Source organism: Neopelma chrysocephalum, unplaced genomic scaffold (assembly GCF_003984885.1).
Source record: "Neopelma chrysocephalum unplaced genomic scaffold, ASM398488v2 Primary Assembly neopelma1_97034, whole genome shotgun sequence".
In the NCBI taxonomy this organism is placed as follows: domain Eukaryota; kingdom Metazoa; phylum Chordata; class Aves; order Passeriformes; family Pipridae; genus Neopelma; species Neopelma chrysocephalum.
In genome coordinates, this window is record NW_020925676.1 from 2,223,610 (window position 1) to 2,238,631 (window position 15,022).

Consider the following 15,022-nt stretch of genomic DNA (forward strand, 5'->3'; position numbering starts at 1 on the left):
TTTGTAATTATGAATTATATACAAAAGATAATATATTTATCATTATTTCTAAAAATGTATCTCAACACTGCATCAAAGGAAACAGATCTATGATTTCTAGACTATGGAGGGCAGTAACACTCCCATTTTTCACCATCTTGAAGCTCCCTCTATTGAGGCAAAGCTCCAGATGGATATAGCTCAAAAGGCTTAAATTAAAGCAATGAAGGTCTTTTCATTCTTTCACTTCATTCACCCACTGAATAAAATAATTTCCCTCATAGTGCTGCTCTGTTTGTTTCCTATTTTACTTTTCTCATGTAAAATAGCTGAGTTCACTTTTATATTTTTGGAAGCGCAGAATCCCAATGACAAAAGTGAAATACAGTGACTGTGCCAATATGCAGGGATTGACAAATCATCATCATGGCTATGCTTCGTGAACAAAGATTTGGGAAGGGCTCTACCCACATTTGTTACAAGTGTGCTGGTGGCTAAAAAGGCCAATACGAGATAGACAAGTCCGGTTGCAAAAGGCACAGCAGAAAGACTCCTTAGGTGGTATATTCTGCAAGACACGATTCTTTCTGCATTGTCTTTTCTCCTCAAGAGTGATCCTACATGCTTTCTCAAAAGCATCAGCAGTGTTATAGATGGTGTGTCTCCAGACCTCCCGATTGGAGGCCAGAGTAGACCAGTTATGGTGATCAGTATGGCCCAGGCTGAGATGTTGTTTCAGGGAGTCCTTGTATCTTCTCTTTGGGGCTCCTCTCTTGTGGCAGCCAGTGGCAAGTTCACCATAAAGCAAGATCTTAGGAAGGCGGTGGCCCTTCATCCTGGAGACGTGCCCTGCCCAACGCAGCTGTGTTCTCAGCAACGTGGCCTCAATACCTGTAACTGCTGCTTGTTCTAGAACAGATGTATTGGTCACATAATCTGACCAGTGAATGTTTAGGATTGTACGGAGGCAGCATTGATGGAAGCCTTCTAAGAGTTGCAAGTGGTGGCGGTAAATGACCCGTAATTTGGATCCATATAAAAGGGTAGACAGCACAATGGCTCTGTAAACACTGATCTTTGTACTTTTCTTCAAATGTTTATTTCACCAAACTCTTTTATGGAGTCTTCCGAAAGCACTGTATGCCTTTGCTATCTGTCCATCAATCTTACCATCCAAGGAGATGAGGCTACCTAGGTAATTAAACTGCTGGACTGATTTGAGTTCTGATTCGCCAATGGTGATATGGGGATGATGGAAGACTTCCTAAGGTGCAGATTGATAGAGAACTTCTGTCTTCTTTAAGCTGACTTCCAGCCCAAAAAGCTCAGCAGCCTCAGCAAAGCAAGATGTTAAACGTGGAGCTGCTTCTGTGTGGGTAACAAGGGCAGCATCATCAGCATAAAGCAGCTCCCGGACACGATGGTTTAAGGCCTCAATATGGGCCTTCAGTTGCCTTAGGTTGAATAGGCTTCCATCAGTACGATATCGAATGTAGATACCGTCCTGATCATCGAGGTCTGCAGTGGCCCTTTGGAGCATCATGCTGAAAAAAGATTGCTAATAGGGTTTGCGCAAGAACACAGCCTTGTTTCACACCATTAGTTATTAGAAAGGGCTCAGAAAGTGCATTGCCATATCTGATTTGGCCGTGCTGATCCTCATGAAGTGAGATGATCATTTTAAGGAACTTGGGGGGACAACCTAAACGTTCCAAAATCTGCCATAGACCTTTTCTGCTCACAGTATCGAAAGCCTTGGTGAGGTCGAAAAAGGTTACATAGAGACCTTTGTTCTGTTCCCCACACTTCTCTTGCAGTTGTCTGAGAACAAATACCATGTCTGTGGTACTCCTGTTGGCTCTGAAACCACATTGACTTTCAGGTAGAATTCCCTCTGCTGTAGCAGATATTAGTCTGTTCAAGAGTATTCTTGCCAGGATTTTGCCAGCAATGGAGAGTAGAGTAATACCACAGTAATTTGAACAGTCTGATTTAACTCCTTTCTTCTTATACAAGGTGATGATGACTGCATCACGAAGGTCTGATGGTAGTTGGCCTAGTTCCCAACAGCGCACCACAAATTCATGAAATTTAGCATGGAGTGCTTGGCCCCCGTGGATCCAGACTTCGGGTGGAATTCCATCAACCCCAGCTGCCTTGCCAATTTTCACCGGCTGAATGGCCTTGAGGGTTTCTCCTAAAGTGGGGGCAATATCCAATTCGTACTTCACCAGTTGTTGTGTGATGGACTGAATTGCTGAGTCTTGAACTAAACAGCTAGTACTGAAAAGAGCCTGAAAGTGTTCAGATCATCGATTCAGAATGGAGGTTTTATCTGTCAGAAGCGTTTGACCATCAGTGCTGGGTAGAGGGCTTTGGACCTGGTATGTAGGCCCGTATGCTATTTTCAAGGCCTCATAGAATCCTCTGTGATCACCCGTATCTGCACATAATTGAGTTTTTGCAGCTAGATTGATCCACCACTTGTTCTGGATGTCACGAAGTTTCTGTTGGAGCTTGCTGCATGCAAGACGAAAGGCTGCTTTTCTTACATGACAGGATGGCAGTGCAAGGTGAGCACTTGGTGAGCAGTTCTCTTCTTCCTCAACAATTCCTGGATCTCTTGATTGTTTTCATCAAACCAGTCCTTGTTCTTCTTGAAGGAGAACCCCAAGGATTCTTCAGAGGACTGCAGGATGCTGTTTTTAATATGATGCCAAATTCTTTCAGGAGAGGGATCTACAGAATCTATGGAATGGTTTTCGAGCCTAGTTTGAAGATTTGCCTGGAATCCGTCTTTCACTGTGGCTGATTGGAGATTGTTAACTTGGAGTCTTCTCCTTGGGATACTGCCCCTTTTAGGTTTGAATTTAAGATTGAAGTTAAGTTTACAGCGCACAAGCCAATGGTCTGCTTGGCATTCTACTTGGCACCACACGGGTATGATGGACATCGCGGACATCTCTCCGTCACACCAAGACATAATCAATGAGGTGCCAATGCTTAGATCTGGGGTGCATCCAGGTTGTCTTCAGACTATTTTTCTGCTGGAAGATAGTATTAGTGATGGTGAGCTGTTGCTCTGCACAGAATTCTAGCAGAAGGCGACCATTATCATTGCCGTTTCCAACACCATGCTTGCCTAATATTCCTTTCCAGGCTTCAAAATTCTTACCTAATCACCGAGGATAATGATCTTATCATCTGCAGGCACCTTTTGGGTAAGGCGGCGCAGGTCAGTGTAAAATTTATCTTTTTCGGCCGGATCAGCTTGGAGAGTTGGGGCATATATACTAAAGAGGACAACGTGTTGCTTGTTGTATAGTGGAAGACGTAGGGAGATAATGCAGTCAGAATGACCTGTCGGCAGATTTTCAAGTTTAGGAACAATAGAGTTTTTGATCATGAAGCCGACTCCTGAAAGATGCCTTTTGGTTCTGGGTTTACCTGACCAGAAGTCTATGTAACCGGCACCCTGTTCTTTAAGGCTGCCTTCCTTGTGGAGACAAACTTCACTAAGAACAGCATTGTCAGTGTTGAGACGTGATAGTTTGTGGGCAATTAGGGCAGAGCGACGCTCAGGACGTCCACTATCCATGGTATCAAGCATGCTTCTGATGTCCCAGCATGCGAGAGTCAGTTTGGGTGCACCTTTGAAGGCAGGTGTATGCTTTTGCTTTTGTCTCTTGATCTTTGTGTGACCGCACTAGTAGAAGATGCCCATTGGCCGCAGTTAACCAACCAGGTGGAGGGTGGAGATGAGCTTTGTTTAGGCCACCTTTTCTAGGCCCCTCTCCGAGTGGAGCAAGCAGTGCTGTCCTTGAAAAAGGCTGCTTAGTCATTCAGGGTGCTGCCCCAAGAGACTGTCATCTCTGGGGTCAGTCTCTGGTGACCAATATCCTGAACTGCCTGTAGGCAGGGTTGGGTCTGAGGCTTCCAGTGCACCTTTCACCTGCCGTTTCAACCCTCACCTGTCGCTACAGGGTTTTACAAATGTGGGTAAAAACCTTTGAGCCTGTGCAGTGGATTTTTTAGGTGAGATGCAGTATGTGTGGAACTGGACCCACTCTTTAATCTTAAGGTTCATCTACCAGGGCCGAGCGAGCTTGGACGGTGGCAGCGAGGTCCTCAGGACATAGGTTTAATTAGAGTATCCTTATCTTAGATGGATGGCCTTACAGGGCTAAGTGAGCTCTATCTGCCCAGGTGGAGTTAGAGTTGTCCTTCTCCTAGGATGACTGCCAGAAGGCTAGTGAGCTCATCCTGCCCATGGACATATTATATCTGACCCTTTGTTTTTGACCTGTCTTGGATGGAAGACCCTGCCGGAGGCATGTACCATCGCCAGCGTAGCTCGCAACCACGTAGGGGTACACAGGCTTCTTTCCCACTAAAACGGCTAGGGCAAGCCTTTCACTCCCTACTTTTCTGCCCCTCATCTATACTCAATCTCAGGTAAATACCCAGGAACATCCCTTTGTCCTGACCACCCTTTCAGGACGCAATAAATAAATCCAAAACAAACCTAACCTGGGCAGTAGCCACAGGTGAGCCAAAAACAAACCGTTCCGGCCCCTGCACCCACCCAGGGCTCAGGTACCTCCCATGGCTCCAGCCTGGCCAAAATCCCCCAATCCCCAGAAGAACCCACTATCCACCCTGACCTTATCCTCCCCCCACCGTGTTACCACAGATCTTCCCTGGCACTGCTCACCTGTGACACTCCATACAGGACTGCCCCGCCCACCCTCCCGCCAGTCCAAGGACCGCCACGGCCCACCCGACACCCCTCCCCTCTCCCAAACCAGACCGGCAAACCTCTGTGCTCTCTGAAGCTTCCCCTCTCCTCTCCCACGAGGGCACAATCCTCGCCAGCGGCTGCGCCGCGCAGCCAGTGAGGGCAGTGTAGCCCCACACGGCCAGTGTGCAGCACCGCGCAGCCAGTGGCAGCAGCCGCAGGGATTGACAAATAAGTACAAGATAATTAAATGCTCCCTTGGTGTTTTGGGGGTTTTTTTCAAGATACAGGTTTCCTTACTTTTATTTCTTTCTCCCTTTCCTTGTGTTGTGTTTTCCCTTTTCTCAGTTCTTCCTTCCTCCCTTTCATTTACGAAACCTCCCTCTTATTGTTTTTCCATTGAAAATAACATTCCAGTTTCTGTTTTTTCTCATCAACCCCACTAAGAGGATATTAAAAAAATACAAAAAAAAAATAAAAATCCCTACACTTCCTTGGGGAAATGATTCATCATATGGGATGCATTTTCACTAATACTCTAACATGAACAAACAGTGGGGGAAAGTGCCGTTTCCTCCTACTCAGTGCATTTAGGCTGCCCATACCACAGTGCGGCTCTGAGAGTTCAGCCCCTGCTCAACTTGTGGACATGTACATGCAGGAGGAAGCATTCACTTGGCAGAGCTGTGGCCTTTTTCCTTCAAAAGTCCTTCACCCCAGTCCACAGAAGATGGCTGGTGGTAGAGAAAGAAACAGACTGGAAGGAAAGAAGGAGATACATAGATGAGAAGGAAGCAGCAGAACTGAGACGCTGATGCTACCTGCCTTGGCTGCTTATCTTTTCAAACTCCTTCAGTCAAAGTCAAGAGGGTGACTCTGAGCACCTAATGTTGCAAAGCAGGTGTGTTAAAACAAATGGGTCTGAATGCATTCCCTACAATTCTTTTTCAGGGCTTTTTCTTTGAAAGAGGTAGGCTGTAGATAAAACCAGAACAGACTGGATTGACTAAACCAGAAGGCTTCAGTCCACTTTCACCTATTTTTTTCATTTCTATTTCCTATAAGAAAAAGTTGCTATACTGTACTTGCTTGACACCATAAAGGGCTAAATAAATTCCTTAGATTGCAGTAGCACTGCACATTGTTATTTATGAGTTATTCAAGATAAAGATTTTATGACTGGCAATGCATGATCCTCTGCTTTCTGATGCAAAGTGAGACCGGCAAATGTTTCTATACAATCACTCTGAATCCAGTTGTATAGTGATATTAGTTTGAATGTTAATGTTTGAAAGTGATGCTGAGCTGCATATTCATGTTTATTAGAGTAATTCACCACACCAGGAGGTGTTCAGGAACTGGAAAATTTAAGAGGCAATGCATAAGGGGATGTTTTATTTGTAAAGTGTATACAGAAGAGGAGCCATTAAAAAAGGACTGAATGGCAACCTAAAATATGCAGGAGGTGTGTACTTGAGGAAAAGCTGTCAGGAAATATGCACGTGTCCATGCTGAATGGGCACAGCAATCAGCAACATCACAGAAAACATTCTATGCTGCCAGTGATTCTCTCAAAACCGATTGAGTCACCTGAGGCAATGCAACACCCTGGAAAACAAGACTGATGAAACCTACATGATGATCATGGGAAATTAAAACACCATTTCCTTTTGCTAGCAAAAAGCAACCTGCTTTTCAGAGGAAATGTCGTATACCCAGCCCTTCCCTTCATTATTTGCATATTGTGTTGGGTAAATACTACTGGTACTTGGGAACTAAGCAGTAGTTGATACTGTAACTGGAATAGAGCAGAAACACAAATCTCTGTGTTGTGCAGCCTCCATGGTTCTCTTGATCTGGCTCACCACTGTCAGCATGCCCATGTGTGTGTAAAATCCACCCTTTCTCATGTTCTCCAGCTTGAACACCCTGAGAGTAATGCTGTGCTGATGTAATTCAAGGTAATGTTTACTGATTGGAATGTGGATGAAACAGCCTGTGAATAGCTTGATGATGACCTAATTGCAGCCTAAAAGCTTAAAAGAGACCAGTGACAATGCAACAGCTGTAATTTTACATAGAATCACCGAATGGTTCGAGTTGGACCTTTTAAAGGCCATCTAGTCCAACCCCTCTGCAATGAGCAGGGATATCCTCAAGTAGATCAGGTTTCTCAGAGCCCCATCCAACCTGAACTTGAAGGTTTCCAGGGATCGGGCATCTGTCCCCTTTCTGGGCAACCTGTGCCATTCCTTCAATTTTTTTATTGTTTCACATTATTTAGAAGCATTGGTTACTGCACAGAAGGGCCTAAGGAAAGTTATTTATAGAAGAAAAATAGAGAATACATAAAACAGACTTGTTGTATCCTGCGCTTTCCACTTAGTAAAAAGAATAAATGCAGGAAAGAAGAAAAATATGATACTCATTATCCTGTATATTTTACCAATTATTTTAAGGCAACAACAAAATCATTAATTCCAAATAATTTCTAGATGCCTGGCAGGCCAAAATAGAAACTATTTGCATGTGGGAAACACCCTTATGTCTTCATATTTAAGCTTCATCTCTTTTAATATTTTAACTGACATTACCATTTCCTTCCTGTACACAAACATTTTTAGGGTTTACAAAAGTATTCTACTACCTTGTAAGGGATTTTGTCTTCTTGTAAGGAAAAGATGACAACTCACAGGACTGAAAGGGAAAGCTTCTCTTTCCCGCAGACAGATCTGCTCTGCACAGTGTGCCATGGGAAAACCCATTCAGTTTCCCTCTGATGTTGTACAAACTCAGGGTGCCTAGCAACTGATGGGACATATGATTTACTTGCTACCTCTATTACTCTTCTTATTCTGTCTAATTAAAGCAGTTATCTTATTAAGCCATTTGCTGTCAAAGACTTTCTTACTGACCCCGAAAAAGCCCTACCCCATGTCTCTCTGACTTCACCTCTCATTTTCCACCCCAGTACAGAACAGGGTGGTACATGACAGGAAGAGGTGGGTTTGCTTGCACAGCTTACCCTCTGCATTTGGCCTCTTTCTAATTCTTGTTTGTTTAGGAAAGTTTATACATATTTTCCATCTCCAGCACTAGTTTCAAGTTCAGATCTCAGAAAAATTAAATAAATTAATTCTTCTGACTCTTCCATGCAAATTCATAATCTATAATCCATAGGCTGTAATCATGGAAATGCTTACATAAACCCATAATCTTTCACAGCATTATTCCTTCAATGAAATAAATTTAAGTAGATGCACAAATGTTTCTATGACTGAGGACTGAATTTCGTGCGGTACCATATATTTGATCATTGCGCTAAGGCATAACTGTTCTCTTTCTTGTGTTTCTGTTTCCTTACCTATAGTAGCAGCTGAGCAGAGCAGATTTCTGTAAACAAGGTAAGTAACCAGAGAAAATCAGGAAGATATCAGAGACTAACTGAGAAAAGGAGATGGTGAAGATAGTAGTAATAAATGCCTTTATATGCCGGAACTACTTTAAGATCACACTTTTATTCAAAGAAAATAGTGTAAATATTTATTCTTTTATATGATGAAAACAAAGCTGTGGATATTGAATAGTTATCTGTGGATCAATTTGATTTGCAAAAAGTAAGCTTGCAGCCATACATTTTCAAGGTCTCAAAATGAGGTTTTCTCTCAGGCCTGCTTCTAATTATTTATCATTATCTGTTACTAGTTTTTTTTGTTTGTTGCTCTAATTTAATATTCTCTTGAGATCACGGATGAATTTAGCTGTTTTTTGATGAAGTTGTACATTATGAGACATTTTGAATAATACAGGATAATGGATTCATTTCAAAAATTGGCAGAAATGTCAGAAAACATATAAATTTAGGGGATTCAGAATGTATAAAGTATTAGATGTGAATTTCCAGATTGCTAGATGCAGATTTCTTTGTAGCTGTTAAATGAAGTTACCAGATTAGATTTCACTTATTTCAGAGTTGAGGGCATAACCCACCCTTCAAAAATGTAATGGATAATCTATTCTGGTTATTTATACAAGTAGCCTACAATAGTGACCAAGTTACAGGAAAGAAGAAGGGTAAAACTGGCTTTCTGTACTGTTCTGCCCTTCCTTATTATCTCCATCTAACTGCATAAGAAGTGAACCATGCCTATTTTCCACAAGGTATTTATATTTATAGCTCAGCCAGTTAGACTATTTCATGAATAGGAGAGAATGTGTACAGGAGACAGCCTCTCTATTAAGATGCAAAGTGGTCAGTTAAAGTATTTAAGAATCATGTAGCAGCAGCTGTGACAGTGCCAGAGCTAATTAAACTCAGGTTCTAAAAATAAATTTAAAAAGTGCATGGTGATTCATCCCATATTTGATTTTTCCTCCAAGCACTAATTATGTAAATTTACCCTGATAATTGTTGCTTAGACTGGAATCTTCCTGCTATGTATTCATGTCAATAACAAAGATTGAGTCAACCAACCTGTGTGGTGCTTCTGTTGAGGTCTTCATACACAGTTAAGCTTCTGACAACTTTGGCTTCAGCTTTTGCACTAGCTTTAATGCTGTTACAAATTAGTTAATGCCAACGATGTCAACAGTCACCCAGGGAGGAGGAGAAGCCAATTCTCTTGCTTATGTTTCCTCTGTGTGTTAACAGCATGTTGGTTTCTATTTGTTTTCACATATTCAAAAACCTTCACTTAAGACGAGGGACACTGTGCTTGCCCTGTAGTTTGAAGTCTGTGGGCAACCTGAATGCACAGAGGTACAGACATGTGTCAATATTTTGGAGCTACTTCTCCTATGACTTTGAAGCTATAATCTCAGAAACTGAATACAGTTTCTGCTTAATTTGTAAATAACAATCCTAATATTACAGTTAGATCCCTTCATTCAGTTTTCTCTTTTTCTGAAGATGTTAAAGATTTGTGTGTTATCTTCTGCATCTCAAAATACACATGCTTCATACTAGTCAGAAGATGTTTTTGTATAACTTTACAGAAAATTTCAGAAAAACAGATTGGATTAAATATTATTCAGATGTTGTGCCTAATTAACTAAAACTGAGCAGGAGCAGAAACCTCAGATTACTATTACTTAGAAAATTAGATTGTGATGTAAATATTAAAACATGTTTAAGCAAAGTTGTTTTAGCACTCTAAAAATTAAAAATATTTAAATTCAGCAGTTTGATAGCAGCAGATTCAAGTATTTAAAGTGGACTTGAAATATACACTTACTAACTCTGTCCTGTTGCACTACCAAGTATGCAGAAATGTAATGTTTACAATATTCCTCAACAGGGACTTACTAACATGCAATTCTACTTGGACTATCAAGTCCTCCAAGATTTGGCTCCATCACTTCCATAGATTTCACAAACCTTTATAGTTTTTTTCTCTTTGTTTAACCATAAAATGGTCAGCATGACACTGACTTTTAAAAGGTTCCCAAAAGAGCTGCAGAAGAGGAACTACAGAGCAGTAAACCTCAATTCTGCACTGGACAAGTTTGGTGAAAGCCACCAAAAAGAACACAATTAAGTGGGACTGTGGATAAATAATTTCAACTGAGGCAGAATCTATATGGGTATTTTATGACTTCTCTTTACACATGAATCCAATGGGATTCTTTGAAGGAATCAGAAATTATGTGCATTAGACAGGTCCTGCTGATACAGTCTGCTTATATTTCACAACAATGTACCCCTATTTTTGGAAGATCAGGCATAGTTGTGCCTCTGTCTCAAAATGCATGGAGCAAAACTCAAAGAGGCACATAGATGGGTGTAAAAGACTTGGCACGCCTTCCATATCAGAACTGACTAGCTCAACCAGGACAGCTCACCCAGGGAAGAATTTCACGGATTACCAGAGAATGCTTTACTATCTCTGTGAACACATGAATTAAGGGGTTTAAGTAAAACTAGCAGAACAAACAGAACAATACATTCTTCACAAAAAGCAAAACTAAAGCCACACCACATTACTATGTTCTTAGTAGATGTGGTTCACTGACTGATCCTTGATTCCAGCAGAAAAGATGTCCTGATTTTATGAGCAAGCATTGCCTCACAACAAGAAGCAATGAAATGAATGTACAAATTAAATTACTGAGTATTGCACAGACAACCTTCAAATTTCTTAATATTTAAGTGCTTTTATTTACAAATAATCTTTTTTAAGGTCATTGGTACATTGTGCCTAATAGCTCTACCACTCTGAAATGACACACACTGAGCCTGAAACGATTGCAAATGATAGCATTCTGATGCATAAAAACCATACATCTCTCTCCAATACTCCTGCAGCATCCTACTGCAGTTTTCATCAGTTTCAGAACTGATTTTCAGCTGTGATTTTCATTCTGCATGAAAGTTTCTGCCAGCTGTCCCAGTGCTGGAATTTATGAGTTGATCAGCACTATTTGTAACCAAGCAGTGCCTCAAAAAATCTACACCTGTGATGCAGAAATACTGTCGGCACTTCATGGTCTAGACTAACGGGCATGTCAGAACAGCTTTCCTTTTCATGTAACCAATTGAGCAGCTACTTATAAGTATTTATTTCTGAATCATTATGAAAACTCTTGCAGTTCATCTTCCACAAAAACACGAAACACAGGAGATCAGGACAGTAGAAATCTTAGTTGAGCTGAAATATCCTGTCTATGGAGTATAAAAATATCTGGTTTATTTCTAAAATAAGATTATCATGTATAGTTTTAATAACATGCCAGGATTTTTTTTAAGTGTCACAGGTGTGATCATTTGTGTGGTCTTTCCCATAATGATGAATTCAGCAATGCTGAAACCTATAGTCTAACTCTACCAAAAGATTCTATGGTCTAACTCCAGCAAAAGATCTCTCCTATTTTTTCTTAGAAAATTGACTAACTCAGCTGGCTTCTACTACATGAAAACTGTGATTAAGGTATGATTCATCGCATAGGTAATGGCAAAAGATTTTCAGCATGGGCTAACGTAAGACTATACTTTTTTCATCCACATTTTTCCTAAATTCCTACCATTTCTCAGTTCTTAGCACATGCCTGCAGGGGCCCTGAGAGCATGCCCCTCCTGCTTCCACAGGCTCCTGGATGATGCAGGATGATGCAGCTGAGGGTTGCTGTTCCTTCCAGCCAGTGACTTTGGGGTGAGGCTTCCAGGCAGGTTCTCTGTCCCATGGGAACGTCTTTTGGATGAGGCTCCACTGCTCAGCCCCACCTCCTGAATTGTGTAAATTAAGGAAGCTTGGACACTACACAAAATCAAGCTTTCAACAAGCTTTCAAGGAAGTAATTTGGCTCTCCAACCATTTTTTTTCTCACAATTTGCCACTTGTAACAGTGAAGTAGTTATATTCATGAACTATTAATTTAGGCAGCCTTCAAAGATTTTCCCAGAATACTATGTGAACAGAGGGGTTATAGTTTTCTTGAACTTTACATAAGCATTGCAAATACCATTGCTATCAGTGAATTATGATATAGATTTTCAGAAAGAAAGAATGTAGAGATGATCATGTAGCTATTTGATCTCACTGATAGAGATGTGTTAGTTTAAATTGAGTTATATTTGACCTAGATCTGATAAATCAGGCCCCAGAGGTTTTTTTGCAAGGAAACAGTAGCAGTATCTCAGCTAAAGACTATATTATTTAAGAAAAGACCAATGACAGTCACAATCAGAAATGCAAACCTTTCAAATTTCAAAGTTTACGTCTTTTACACAAAATTATCTTTGTGTGTTGATTCTTACATAGCTTGGTAAAAGAGCATTATTTTCATTAATTTATAGGATTGGATTGTATCTTATCATGTACTGATATATAAGACAAGATTATTGTGTTTTCATTTAAGAATATAAATGCTGGACTATGAGTCTAAATTGGTTCCTCTAGAGCCTACTTATAATCAGGAGACAGAATCAGGTAACTCTAGCAGGTAATTTATCTTAAATATCTAAAATAAGTTAGATTAATTACCCCGTGTGGTACGTTCAAAGCAACTTAGGTGGCTAAGATGAATCTTACACAGAGTGTACAAAGGCATTTCCTATCCAAAAAGCACACTGTTAAATGAAGCTGTTGAATGGATTCAGTAAATATCTTCCATATTTACTCAAATCTCACAGAAATCAATGCCTAATATGGAAATAATTATTATAGTATGTACTGGAGCATAAGCATGCTGAAACAACAGATGAAGACTTTCACATAAAATGTCATATTATGAAGAGCACTGAAATGTACTGCCCCATTTCCCTCCTAAAATTTCTAACTCTTTTCCTCCAAGAAAACTGCAAGTGCAGGTACCAGCAGTGTTAGTTCATTTATTCTAAATAACAACCAATAGAAAACTTTGTCAAGCCCTCACTTTGGCATCGTTGCTTTCCTAGTGAAGAAGTCATATATGATCAAGAGAAAAATTTGAGGAAGAGAACAGAGATTTGCTCTGTTTGGAAGAATACATTAAAGTTCATACAGTAACAGTGCTAATTCTGTTGGTTTTAGGGCTCATCTGAAATCCATATTTATTCTTGCCACTTGTAGCAGTACGTTACTCCTATACACAGGATAGAGATAGATTTTAACATTTCACTTTTGGAAATGACCACATCAGCAAAATCACCCACCTTTATTTGTAAGTTCAGTTTTAGTGTCTTCGCTGTGTAAACTGTTTATCATTACTGTTTGTTCTGCACTGAAATGTTAACATGCAGATGGCTGCCTGTCTTTGCACATATTATAGTAGCTTGGGGTACCATAGGTAATTCTTCTCTTGATCATGGGCAATGTTTCAGCTGCAACAATTGGACTCTAATTTCTCCAAGGATTCTATCACTTGTGTCCTGACCTTTGGTAGCTATAGCAGACTTTTATCTGAAATCTCCCTCAAGAGCTTCCTTTGCCCATCTGTTAGCTACCAGCTTCTCTATACTTTTCACGTTTTTGGAGTAATCCAAGCGAAAATCTCTAACTCTGCCTACTAACTCCACTTGTAGTAAAGCAAGAACTATTTCAAAATCTTCTAGGTTTAATTTCAAAATCATCTAGGTTTAGACTTTGATGGTAAAGCACGTAAACTGAACTCTATCTCTAGGATTTCCCTGTCCTTTCTATCTCCAAAGGGGGCTACCAATGTTAGTTAAAGATGCAGACATCTGACCTTCAGGAAAAAAAACACCCTTCTTTTTAGAAAAACGAAGATTCAGGGTGGAAGTTCAGACCTCTTCTGATGTCAGGACTCGAGCATAACTCAAAATGACTCATTCTCTGGACTAAACTCAAAGCCATTTTTCATGAATATACAAGACCCTCATATTTAATTTTTTCCCCACTTCGATTCCAGCACAGAAAACTTGGACATATTCCATTCAACTATCCCTTTCCTTTATACTGACAGGACAAAGTCAACTAAAAATTATGTTGCTTTCACAGCCATCTCTATTTTTGATCCTGTAACCCCGAGTTGGGATTTCTTTTCTGGCATTAGTGTCTAATTTTTTTCCCCTTTACTTTCCTTTAGAAGTGTGAACCTTAATGTGAACCAGACTACCCATCCCATGCTTCATTGCTTCAAGTTCTCTGATTTAATTAGCTAATAGATTGATATTTAACTATACCAAAAATAAAATTATAAAAAAATAACAAGATTTACAGTTCTAATTATGCCTTTAGGATTCTGGGATTACAGAATAACCAAGTTCATGACTATTTCACCTGAAAATCACCTTTTATTTTTTCCTTTGGAACCCTACACATAGAGTGTTCTGGGTTCTTGCTTTTCTATTTCCTTTTCTTGATTGAAACTAGCCCCAGCTACTGTTATCTAGTACAAGACTAAGTATGAGCTTTTAATATTAAACTATTTATTGCTCGCACCAAACACAAAAAAGGGAAGTCATTCTTCTTAAGGGTCATTTTACTTTGTGACTGGCAATCCTTAAACAGAGATGGCTGTAAACTACTATCTAAGTTTTTCTCTCTTTAGTTTTACTTAGTCAGGGTTCTCTGGATTGGCCTTTGTCCTGAAAGGTGAATGTCGCCAAAATGGCTCCTACAAAATTCTGTTTGAATCCATAACACTGCAAACAGCCAATTGTGAGAAATGCTTTCCTCCAGAAATTATATTCTCCAGAGTACTGTGTCCACTTCTGGGCCCCTCAGTTCAGGAAGGATATTGAGGTGCTGGAGCAGGTGCAGAGAAGAGCAACTAGGCTGGTGAAGGGACTTGAGCACAAGTCCTATGAGGAGAGGCTGAGGGAGCTGGGGCTGTTCAGCCTGGAGAAGAGGAGGCTCAGGGGAGACC

At 40.4% G+C, this 15,022-nt stretch overlaps 1 long non-coding RNA gene across 1 annotated transcript in view; it reads right to left on the reverse strand.

Moving 5' to 3' along the window:
• Positions 1-10,874: 10,874 nt before the first annotated feature.
• LOC113961117 overlaps positions 10,875-15,022 on the reverse strand; it is a 9,389-nt gene continuing 5,241 nt past the window's right edge. The window contains exons 3-4 of the long non-coding RNA XR_003532210.1: positions 11,738-11,939; positions 10,875-11,170 (exon numbers count right to left, since the gene is read on the reverse strand). This is a non-coding gene — a long non-coding RNA (uncharacterized LOC113961117). The remainder of the gene's footprint in view (positions 11,171-11,737; positions 11,940-15,022) is intronic.